Source organism: Pelmatolapia mariae, linkage group LG13, assembly GCF_036321145.2.
Source record: "Pelmatolapia mariae isolate MD_Pm_ZW linkage group LG13, Pm_UMD_F_2, whole genome shotgun sequence".
Classification (NCBI taxonomy): domain Eukaryota; kingdom Metazoa; phylum Chordata; class Actinopteri; order Cichliformes; family Cichlidae; genus Pelmatolapia; species Pelmatolapia mariae.
In genome coordinates, this window is record NC_086238.1 from 1,723,486 (window position 1) to 1,736,253 (window position 12,768).

The 12,768-nt window shown below is 38.9% G+C and overlaps 1 protein-coding gene across 2 annotated transcripts in view; it reads right to left on the reverse strand.

Moving 5' to 3' along the window:
• Positions 1-3,509, reverse strand: part of peli1b (pellino E3 ubiquitin protein ligase 1b) — a 52,760-nt gene extending 49,251 nt beyond the window's left edge. Inside the window, exon 1 of one of the 2 annotated variants that reach the window (XM_063491165.1) lies at positions 3,086-3,509. The gene's annotated coding sequence lies outside the window, so the exon portion shown is untranslated. The remainder of the gene's footprint in view (positions 1-3,085) is intronic. The other variant, XM_063491166.1, reaches the window with a different exon arrangement.
• Positions 3,510-12,768: the final 9,259 nt, after the last annotated feature.

The following is a 12,768-nucleotide window of genomic DNA, read 5'->3' on the forward strand; positions in this document are numbered from 1 at the left end:
CGCTCAGCTGTACCGACGATTACACCCGCTGAGCTCATCGGCCCTCTCTGATAAAACTACACACCACAGGCACGTGCACACAGAAAGAACGCTGCAAACACAAAAAATCTCCTCTCAGCACGAGCACACTGTCTCATTAAGGTTTAAAAGGGTGCCAGCACACAGATGTTTGGCAAGCGGCTGAGTGGTTGGTTTGAAACTCAAATATAATCACTCAATGCAAGGATCCTGTCATGATTGGCAGCTTTAATTTGTCTGAGTGAATGCGCAATAAAAGGCTTCTATACAGTCCACATAAACGCATCATTCAATTTGTCCACTTATCTTCGACAACTACTTATCAGGCTGTCTTGACAAAGTAATACAACAATGTAGTGCTATGTTGTGCTGCTATGTTTTAAAAATGTACTGTAACAAATCTCCTGCAGCAGTATTTTTCAGATCAAGTGCAAAACACACCCAGAAAAAATACGTAAGATATGTAGAATTTTCCTTTTAATTCGGAAAGACTATCATTGATCTTCGCACTAAAGACGTTTTGTCAAAACTACTTCTGAACATTTGCTTCGTAATGACAACATATCATCATGCAAATGGGCTTCGGGAATCCAAAATCCCTCATAGAAACAAAAGTTGCTATAAATGCGATACCAAAACTGCCATAAAGTCAACTGCTCATAACTTCAAATATTGAAAGCCACTTTTAAAAGGCCGATAGGGGGCAAGCACATTAGTAATTCTGTTGGTGTTTAGCACAGTTTCATGGTGCTACTGAAGCTGTCCGTCTACAAAATCATGTTAAATATTTAATTGAAATTAAAAAACTTAAACATTTTAGATGAAAAGGGTTCATTCTTTTTTTTTCCAGTCCAGACCGAGGCGAGACTGTGAGGCCTCCCTGTGTCCCCACAGACTGGGTAACTAAGGATACAGGCAGCACTGAACCTCCATTAAGACATCAGAGCTGCACTCCCGTCTGACACCGACAGCTCCGATTTCCTTCCTGAAATTGAGACTCTAAAGCATGCTGAGAACATGAACACACACTCGGGCCTGTAGCCAACACACCCTATGTAAATGTGCAAAAGTGTATATGCAACACTTGCACTCTCACCTCTGTTACACAACAAATCCTGGCCCAGTAGAAACTGAAGGTTCCACAATTTATAGCAGTGATGAATTGCAGGATTCTTATGCAGGTCTGCACTGTGACGCAGGATTAGGGATTAGTGAGATAAGAAATCAGATTTAACTCTGGATTTTCAGCGTTGCAAAGCAGTTCGCTCCTTTTCCTCTGTTATGTTCATGGGATCGATAAGTATAAAATCACCACCTACTGACCAATCAATGCTCTTGGAAACAGCATCCCCATTCCTTGGAGATCACTCTGGCTTTGGTGCATGGACAGTTAAAAAGTCTTTAGTTCTATAAGTCTTTGTCTTTCCTTGACAAACATCAACAAACGACAGTGATTCTCAGCTGAGAGGACTTTAGTTTTTGTTTCTTTTAATTCCATATACAATGTAATAATAATATATTTATATAATAAAGTTTACTAAAGATTTACAAATGATATTCACCAATTTGAATTTTTTTTCTTTTAGTTTTTTCTTTGTCTTGTCCACCTACTGTCGGGTCACAGTTGAAACAATAAGACCAAAAGTGTCTTACAGGCTGTAAAAAATACAGCTAAGCAAACATTAAGCTAACATAAATTCAGTGGAGGACAAAATTTTAATTGTAGTCAGACTTTATTTGGCAATGACATTGAAAGCATATAAACTTGTACGATTAACAGTAGACACTGATCTTTAACAGCTTTGGCTGCAGTAACTGTTTTGCTTTCAAATTCCTAATACTTGTTGAATATTTGTCATTCATCAGTGTTTCTACACACTTATTGTGAACATGTCGAAAAACCTGTGCTGCTCTGCTTGGTCGGCTATCAGCATTGCTACAATACGAAGACATTCTGAGAACTGTTTAAATCTTTTTCATAATACAGGGTCTGATTCTAGACACCAGATCTAGACGTGTTTGGTCACTGATACAAACCCATATTGCCCAATAACACTGTGCACAACTTATATGTTTGCAGAAAACTGATTGCAACAGAGCATGTTATATACACTTTTTGCACTATGCATCTGTAGCTATAACTCGTTAAAAGCCTACTTTCTTGCTTTCTTTTCAAGCTTAAATTAAATAAAAATGTGATAGAACTATACAGTTTATAATTATTTGAATTTCCTATTCTGAAACAAATTTTAAAAAGCTGTGGGGTTGGTTCAGTGACAAAATAAAATGCACTGGCTGCTACAACTTGCCAACATTTCCTCATTAGAGTTCACAATAAAAGCCAGACAATGGAAGTAAGATCAGGGGCAGATGGTGTTAATGCACGTCTCTCTTCTCTGTGACATTTCCAGAAAGGGGAAGGGAAGTGGTGAGATCCACACCAGCTACCCAAACCAGACAGAAAGAAAAAATAAAAAGAGATGAGGAGAAGGGGGGGAGACAGAGGGGTGAAATGAGATGGGAGACAGAGAAGGAGAGGAGGGGAAAGTCATTAACTCGCAATCAAGCTCTGGGAATGGCAAAAGAGTCCGTGCATTTGCTTAATTCCTTATCAGGCAATGTACCCTTTCTCACTCACCCCTCCCTGTGACAGGTCAGCACCCAGGATGGATGGGATGTAAACTAATACCTGCATCTCTGAAGCCTGCATTGCACACAAAGATACAGTCAGCCAATGCCTAGCAGAGAGCTGTATCTTAGCGAAGCTGCCTCTGATTTCCACTTAGATAAACACACAGTCAAAACAGGTGCATATGTGTGTGCGTCTGAGAGACAAAGATCAGCGCTCTGCAGCTGCAGCACTCCCTGTCATGACTTTACTCGCAGAGTGAGTGAGTGAGTGAGTGGACATTACCAAATGAGGTAAAGTAGCGTTAATGAAGGAGCAGTTCATTCCCGGAGCCGTTTGCAGAACAAAGACAGTTATTAGCGGGCAGCAGGATGGCTATTGTCGCACTACACCCGCGGTTTTAATTATCAAGCAAAGTCAGGTGGCCTGCGAACTCACTGCGATATAAATGATGAGGTCCTCTTATTGTCCCGAGCCTGCGGTCGGTCTCAGCTGCTTAGCCTTCCCACCAACTTGCAGAGGCTAAGGAGCTAGCTATCGTCCCACCGGCTCAGAAGGAAAAAACAAAAACATAGAAAAAAACGGCAGAAGATTTCGTCCTAATTTCTCCGCGTCTTAGCTGCTTAAAAAATAAAATAATAATAATAAAAAATAAAGCGTATCACGTAGGAAAAATAAATAAAATGGAAGCAGATTAGGGTTTTTTGGTATTTGCTCTCCCCTTCCAGGAGTCGTGAGTTGCAGACGCTCACCGTAAGAGAAAATATCCACGGTGCTTTCTCTTTATTTTAAATGACAGCCTCTCCGCGGTGCGCTGTCCTTTGTTGTGAGCATCTCAACGTAAACACGGAGCCGACCCGTTCTGCCCGTTCTCCGCCTGCGAGCGTGCGCTGTAGGAGGGGACAGGGAGAGTGACGCCGCCGCACAGCATTCTGGGACTTGAAGTTTTACCTCCCCCAACTCGTACGAGACCTGTCAGGCTTTTCAGTTTACATAATTATTAGCGTAAATTAAAGATATATAATAGCAATATTTCAGGTTTACAGATATTGGGAAGACAGATAATTTATTTCTTGTTTATTTATCCTGGGTGAGTATATGAACTGGACGGGTAACAAGGGCGATAGGGCGGCCTTTAGCTCAAGTTGCATTGCTATTCCTATTGCTATTGTTCAGTCCTATGATTAATAAACCTATACACTAGGTTAAAGTTAAACAAAACATAATTACAACTGAACATGGGTAGCAGACTTAGAGAGAAATCTAGCCTCAGTTACTAAAGTGCAGAAACGTCTGTCTTTGATTGCAAAGCAGGAGACAAACAGGAGAGACATTATCTCTAGTTCCAGGCGTGGAAATATGAAATCACCACACACACAGACACAACAGTTGACTGTTAGCGCACAATATCGTCACCGCATTTCCATTTGTTTTGAAATTTTTAAGTGAAACTACATCATACGGACAAGCATACTGGGCCACCAACACTTTACATGTACAGGAGCTGCTTGCTCATGTAAACTCATGCCATCAAGGTCCTGGTGCACAATTTTTGTGCTGATGTTAATGCCAGAGGATTTTTTGACCTGTGTGAAATAAGTGCCCCAGCAGCTGGCAACCCCGCTCTTTAACTTTACATTGTCTTCCATTTGGTGGCTGAGTTTCACGTTGCCATAATAACACATAATTGATCATGGAATATCTAGGAGGGAAGAAATTTCACCGAATTACTTGTTACAGTACCACACACGAATTCAGTGAGCTTTTTAAAATGGCCTATTCTTTCACTAATGTTTGAAAGGTTAGACTGCATGGCCAGGTGCTTGATTTTATACTGATTGCTGCAGAAGCACTAAACTACTATTAACCAAATAATTAATTTAATCTCAAGATGCAGTAGCTTATCTGCCTTGTGGGTCTTTTCATTACCAAGCTAACATAATTTACCATGACCTTTAACTTTACCTTTATGGACAGGTTGGACCCCCAAGACCTGTCCATAACATTAATGCTGATATAGATACTGGCGGCTTAGACTGACAGATGTTCTGACAGGCCAGTGTTTGCTAGGCCTCAGCTCCCCTAATTCAAGACAGTGAACTGGACAACACCACTGTGTTTGTTCTGCTGGTGACTTTAAAGTATTTTTAATGGACTTCCTTCTAATCCAGATCTGCTAACTTCTGGCTTTTTTGCTCTTTTTTTTTACTTTGCTTTCTTTACTTTATGTGTAAAAGCCAAAATTTTGGTGGCTAAATTGCTAACTGGCTAAATTGCTAATGGCTTCAAGACTAGGAATATAAAACCAGTGGCTCAAGCAATAGTGGCTGCATACATCTATCATATACAAGCTATGATCTAATACTATACTCATATAGTATACTAACTCTTAGTATACTAACTCATACTAACTCTTTGTTATGAAGGGGAAACGACCATACACAGTTTGCAGGAAATTCAGAATAAGTATAGAATAATATATCAGTTAAAGGTGTGTATAAAAAGATATGTTTTATGAAATAATATTAAAAAAAGAGGGGAAATGTGAAACAATTTACATCTATCTATTTTTTAGCCACTTATTTATCTCTGCTGCCACGAGGACTGATACAGGATATCTCAATAACTCTATAACACCCAGCAGGTATGCACGTATGCCTAGCAGAGAGTCATCTGTTTTCTCATGTTAATGAGGTCATGTTAATTTGTCAGGTTAACCATTTATTTCAACTGTTAACCTAGGAACAGTTGGCAACAGCGGCACCACCATGCCGTTTGACAATTACATGTAACTACTAAAGTTACTTCCCAGCATTGCTGCTGATACATTGGTACAGCTGGCCGTTAACACACACAAGGGTAACGACGGCTCGTATCTTTCACATTATGTACTTTTGCAAAGCCTTCTTTATATCTCTGCTTTTAAGAGTTTGGTAATACTCCAAAGTAGAGCTACTCTTTCAAAATAAAAACCTTTATATTTCAAACATATGTGCGTGCACAAGACTCACGTAGTTCATACAAAGTAGGATTATAAGTATGAGTTATATGCATGAGTCAGTCAAGTAGTAGTAGATCTGGAAGGACTAGTTGACTTTCACGACACTGTATTTTAATTATGCACTCACGACAGATGTGGTAATAGATAATGGTAATAGACTGTCTTAGTAGGCATTTGCACTGTCTCTACTAGAATAAATGCACTGAAACTGATATTATTTTTATTAAAAAAAAAAGTAAAATCTTCTTTCAATCCACATTTGGATGAAATAAATGCTCACATCTAATAAAAATAAAGTAAAATGATTTGATATATACCAAAACATTATGAGGTTCTTTTGAACACCAGCGCTTCTGCTTTGCTGCCTCTCCCCTTTCACGTCAGTCTGTGAGATTCATGTGATAATAACTCTGTAGAAATGCTGTACATGACTTCACTTTCAGTGAAAACACCTTACATACCATTTTTTAAAGCTTTATCCTGGGTGGAGCTAACTGGAATGAAAGTTGCGTTACTGTCTGTCTTGCTGACGCCGTCATCTTTGTCTTTATCTCCACCACGCTGCATGCCATCTTTTTCCTTTTTCCTCCAGTTCGTGAGTGTGTGAGGATAAGCGAGTCTGTGGGTGTTTTCCAGAAATCATCTTTTTGTTTTAGAAACCAACTTAACAGTTTTTAATGTGGTGAATTATCGGCTTTGTATTTGTTTTTGTTTGAGTCAAAATATTTCAGTATCCAGGACATGGACTCAGTCAGTGGAACGAAACTTTTCGGAGCTGTTTGCATAACGAGTCTGAGCTTTTTCAATGACAAAGCTGTCATTGCACACCTGAAGCATTAATACAAAGCTTGTGGTCCTGTCTAATTTATATTAGACCTTACCATTACATTTTTCAAGCCAGTATGTCTTGATTGGGGATAAAATAGTGCATACACAGCACCAGGTATGCTTATATAATATGTGGATCCAGAAACTTCAGCAGACCCATTGGTTTTTGTACAATGACACAATGTTTGCATAACCCCAGCCTAAAAGAAAAGCTGGGACACAGTTTAAAGTTTAAATAGAACTAGAAAGCAACGATCTGCAAATAATATAAATCTATTCTTTATTAACAATAGAAAACATAAAATATATCAAATCTTTAATGTTGAAACATTTTATTATTTCAAGGAAAAAATTATCTCATTTTGAATTTAATGGCAGCAACAAGTTTCAAAACTAAAAGGACAGGGCAACAAAAGCCTAGAAAAGTAAATGTTACTGATAAGCAACGCCTGGTGGATAATTTTGCAAATAGATAGGTTAATTGGCAACAGGTTAGTAACTTGACTGGGTCTAAAAAGAGCATCTTAGGGAGGCAGAGTTTCTCAAGGTGGGCAGAGGTTCACCATTCTGTACAAAGAGTTTGTCATTGTTTGCAGTTCATAGCATTAAAAAAATGTTCAGAGAATCTGGATAAATATTTGCACAAGGAGACAAGGCAAAAAAACCCATACTGAATGCCTGTGATGTTCAGGCCCTCAGGCAGCATTGCATTAAAAACACACATGATTCTGTCGTGTGAGTCACTACATGGGATGGGAGACATTTTCAGAAATCATTGTCTGTCCATTCACAAATGCAAGTTAAAGCCATATGTGAACATGATCCAGAAATGCTGCCATCTTCTCTGGGCCAAAGCTTATTCAAAATAGGCTGAAGTAAAGTGGAAAGGTTTTCTGTGGTCTTTGAAATTTTCAAAGTCTTTTTGGAAAACATGGAAACCATGCTCTCGAGACTAAAGTGGAAAGGATTTATCCGGCTTGTTATGAGCGCTCAGTATAAAAGTCCACATCTCTCATGGCATTGGGAGTGCATTAATGCCTATGGGATTGGTAGTTAGCACATCTGCTCCCATCCAAATGACGTGTTTTTTTTAGGGAAGGCCCCGCATATTTCAGCAAGACAATGCTAAAACGCATAATGCAGCTATTAAAACAGCATGACCTCATAAAAGAAGAGGTGGTGAGCTGGCCGGTCTTCATCCCAGACTTTTAACCAAATGAAAACATTTGGAGCATCATGACACCAAAAAATGACAAAGAAAATCATGAAAAACAACACCAAAGCAAATAATTTCTTTCATTTTTCATTTACATTTTACACAGCATCCCAACTTTTTTGGAATTGGGGTTGCATGACTGCTATAAATATTAATGTATTCCTCTGCCAGTTAAATAAATGAGGAGCTTGTGACTGAGTGACAGAGAAGTGGAGAGTTTTTAAGTACTTGTTTTTTAAATTATTTTTATTATTATTTATCCCCATATATGTGTTTCCATTTGCGGTTTTTATCTTATTTGGTGTTAATGTCTGTTTTTTTAGTACAGTACTTGGAAGATTTTCTCCTATGGGAGAAAATACAGTAACCCTATCTTATCTTGTCTCCCATTTGTTATGGCCATGTGGCCCAGTTTGTAAGAGTCGTCCCCTGTGATCTTTCAGGCCTTTTGGTGTTGTTAAGTTGGACAGTAAATTACTTCTCTTCTAAGAATGATCTCTCATAAAGCTTTTGTTATATATCCGATAGGTTTCTTTTGCTTTTCCTAACGATGGCTTCCTTCTCTTGCATTGACATATCCTTGGACTTCGTTTTGAGACTTCCAGTAAACAGCTACCAAATGTTTGTTCTATACTTGGAATCTTTTAATGATAAACAGCAGAACTCAGCAGGTCATGGAACCCCTTGTCAGTCAGTTATCTAAATAATTTGGAGGACTTTGTTATTGTCCTAACACTTTAAGACCTAACTGTATCTTATTGTAGGATTTAGCAACCCAGTAGTCAATGAAGGGATGGAAATTAGAGCTAGTTTTCTGAAGTGTAACTGACTGATGTTATCTCATATGAAGATAATATTGAATAATAAAAATAATAACAACATAGTCATCAGAAAGCATTGCAGCATAAGTGAAAATCTGCTACTTTTCAGCTGCTCCATCACTGACAAGGGGGCGCCACAGCGGGTAGCACTGCATATTTGATTTGGCAGATGTATACGCTGGATATTACATTTGTTTTTTCGCCAAATTATTTAAAATTGCTGAGTCTGCATCAAATTATCAATAATCTTTGTCCAAAAATTCACTCCCTGTACGGAAATCCTTGAAAATTGCTTTCCTCCATACTAAAATGTATGCACATGTTCTTAAACCATTGATCCAAATTTTGTTGAAATCTGTTTGACAGTTATCATAGAGTGTGGAGGTGGAACGTAGAAGTAAAGTGACCCATATATAAGAAACAAGCATGGTCGTAATAGCCTTAGTTTAATTATAGCTATGACACACGCAACAAACATGTGGTTCCTGTCTGTCTCTCACATAGTGACTGTCCAATGAAGGCAAAAAAAAAAAATGCAACCAGCAAACAAAAACACTTAAATACCAACTTTATGCTTGAGAACTGCTGGTGAATACAGGATGTTATGTAACATTTCAGAGGTGTTGTTCATCACTAAACATCGCTAGATCACATCATTAATCCACAGGAAGGAAACTAGTTTGGTGGCTCAGACCAGTTTCAGCAGATATGTGAAAGGCACAATTGTTCTAACACATAGTCGAAGAGGATCAGTTCATATTCCACTTAATTTAAAAAAAGAATAGTTAATAGTGATGTACGTTAGAAAAAATATTTTCCCAAACCTTAAAAATTAACACGTAGGAACAAACTAAATCTCACTGAAATGACCTTTTCTCCTTCAAAGACTTGGGAAGTGAAACCACACCAGATGTGGCGCAAACAAAATTACTGCAATACGGCCCCAGCTGTGTGTATATAACACCCAAAAGATCAGTCTTACCAGAAGACCTTCATGTTTTTTGATGATGCTTGTATGTATATAGTTGGATAGAGTGGGAGACAACTCCTTCAATGTGAGAATGAGTGGAAAAATCAGGGGAGGCCAAGAACACGTTAAACTGAACTCAGCTTTGCTCACACACACACATCAGCACAGAGACAGACTTATTTTTATGCTGCTGAGACGCTGTAAAACACACACTTACGTTTCCTAATAAAATACACGCCTGCTGCTCCACTGGATGCCAGGAGTGAGTAGTGGGCGTTGTGAGCTGAAGTGGTTTTCAACGGGCTTCAGAGACTGAAAGAAGACTGACTTTAAGGCTTTGACTTAAGAAGCATAAGAAACCATGTGTGCAGTATGCATGCACACACACATAGACACACACTTCCATACACACACCTTGCATAATCTTTGCACACATTTTAATCAGTGTTTGAACCCTCCTGTTTACGTTGCTACGGTTACAACACCAACACTGCTCCTGGTCGTTTCCAGAGTTGAAAGCAGCAGACACACCTTCCTTTGATTCCTCGGGCGAAAGCGCTGCAGCCAGTTCATTTCACTCGGTATGGATGTTTTGACAAGTGCTCCTCTGTGCAGGAGCCAGTGGGCTGCACTTCTGTGTAAAACATCAGGAAATTATGAAAAATGTAGACACACACTTGTGGCGCATATGGTTGGATTTAAACCCTTGGGGTACAGGTGGATCCTGCCGTTACTTATGTGTGAACATGGTAAAAAGCCTTGCTTGAGTCCAAAATGTGATATTAGCTTAAAGTTATATACAGAATAATGCCACAGTTATACCCTGTATAAGTATTTAGTAACAATTTTACTACTCAAAACTGGAGGACGGACATTTTTGAGAATGTATTAACGCAGTAAACCACACAGCAAGCTGTATAACTTGAATTAATTGCATTAAAAATGTTCCAAAAGGCACTTACGTCCACAAAATGAAACAGCTTGCAGCGATGTGGCGGCCAAAGAGCGAAGAGAGCCAATCGCATTCACTGACTTCAAGTGAAATAATTGCAAAGTGAGCGAGTCCTTGACCCGAGTATGAAGGAGAACACAGAACAGCCCTGACTGACATATGACAAGGCAGTAAATGTATTAGAGGTTACCTAGGCAACTGGCGCGTGGAATATCTAATTGCCACCAACCATCAGCCACAAAGTGATGCTTGACGAGGGAACGGCTTCCTGTGTGGACAGGGTTTAATACCACAATTGTTGCTGAGACATCCAGTTTTGTCCAGAACAGATTAACAGAGGTGAAGCCAAGCAGACATCCATCAACCACAGCTCCTAATAATGCTAAGTTTGGAGCCGGCCTCAAGTGGCCAGTAGAGGAACTGCAGTTTTTGAAACTTCTGCGCTAGCTTTATTTTTCAGCCCCTGAGGTTGCTGCTTGCTTAAGAAGTAAGAAATTTTAAATTTAACTTATAGTTTTAGCAGGCAACCATATAGCGCAAGGCTAAACACATTGGTCCGGATTCGACCTAGATAAATAATTTTTTTTAAAAGGATTTAAAAGTCAGGAAAATGCATGATAAAAAACAAACAAACAAACAAAAACAAATTTGGACTTATGGTAAAGAAAAATTACTTCTTCCAGCATCTTTGTCCTGCACCATTGTACATATAAATATACTATACATGTTACTATTGTCTGTGTCATGTTGCTGTCTGAACCAGAGCCCAGTTCCTTGTATGTGTACACATACTTTACCAGTAAAGCTGCTTTTGATTCTGATTCAGTTTAAAGAGACAGTTTAAAGACAGTTTATATGAAGAAATGAGCAAAACCAAAAATTTGACTGATATAAATGCAGGCAGTAAGAAACTTCGATAAGCAATACAAAAAATGATGAGCAAATGATTAAATAAAGATGATACCAAATAAAGACAGAGATGAACAAAACAATGAAACACTTTAAATAAGCTCTGATTTTTAACTGTAATGAGAGAAGAAAAATGTAGTCTCCTGACCTCTGCTTCTTCTGCTGGTTGAATCAGAGACGATGGCTGCTTTTTTACTACAGAGGATTTTTTAAAACAAAGTACATTTATTGGCGTTTATACTTAAGCGTCTCACCACAACTAATCAAGTGCAAGTTTCACTAAACGAGCAGAATGTTGCTGTTTCTGTGTTCTGCTACTGAATGTTTTGACAGAGTTTGACCCTGGCTTCAGGTTCATGACACAATCTGGGTTTTCAACCTCTATCTTGATGCTGTTTTGGAAACAAAAAGTGGATTAAAATAACTTTTTCATATGTTGGCCAAAAACTTATTTTGGCATCAATCTCCTCAGTTACAGCCACATAAACATATCTGTTTCCGTCCTTCCTTAATTAACTTGATACACAACCTCAGAATGATCTAAGCGCCCTAAATCTGAGCAAAAGCATCTGCTCTCGTCCCATGTGATGCTGACCGTGGACAAAGTGTGTGGGATTGCACCAAGGCCAGTCTGTTCTCAGGGAGCATTTTATCCTTTGTTGTTGTTGTGCGATCAGACCAAAACATAGCAACAGCTGGGCAGTGTTCAGCTGCACAAGGCTGCATGGAGAAGTCTTCACTAGTGTGACAGGATTATGTGATAGAAACATGCTGTGCTCATGGGTAGCCAAATATTAAATAACACTACTGTCCCGTGTTTGAGGGGCCGGGCTAAGCACTGTTGTCATGCTGCCATGGTGACAGTAACCATGCACAGGGTAATGTTTACAGAATGTTTAGCATATCACAAAGCAACACATAGAGTGAATCAGTGTGTGAGCGCTTGTGTGTGTGAGTGTGCTGGTATTACGAGACTGAGGACTTTTGTAACTGGTAGAGTTCAGAATTGCTTTGTGTGTGTGTGTGTGTGTGTGTGTGTGTGTGTGTGTGTGTGTGCTTTACTTTGTGTATTTGATTAACAAAACTGAAGGCGATTGCTCATATTGTCAAAGGATGAAGTGTGGAATTGGTTCTGCCTAACAACGCTGCTTTGTCCCACTGAAGAACCAAATATTATAATTATACAGCAACATTTCTGAGAGTGATTGAGAAACTTTAATGTGCGCTATTACATACAGTATAAAGCAGCATGCACAGTAATTTACTCCAGATGTAAATGAACCAAACTGAAACTCCTCACTGAGAAGGGTTGAGAAGAGATGCCATCTTTCTTGATGGGATTTTAAAATAAAAGCCCCCCTATGTCTTGTAACCTTTAGTGTGTTGTACTTTTTAAACTCCTTGTGGTGTAGTTTAGAAATTAA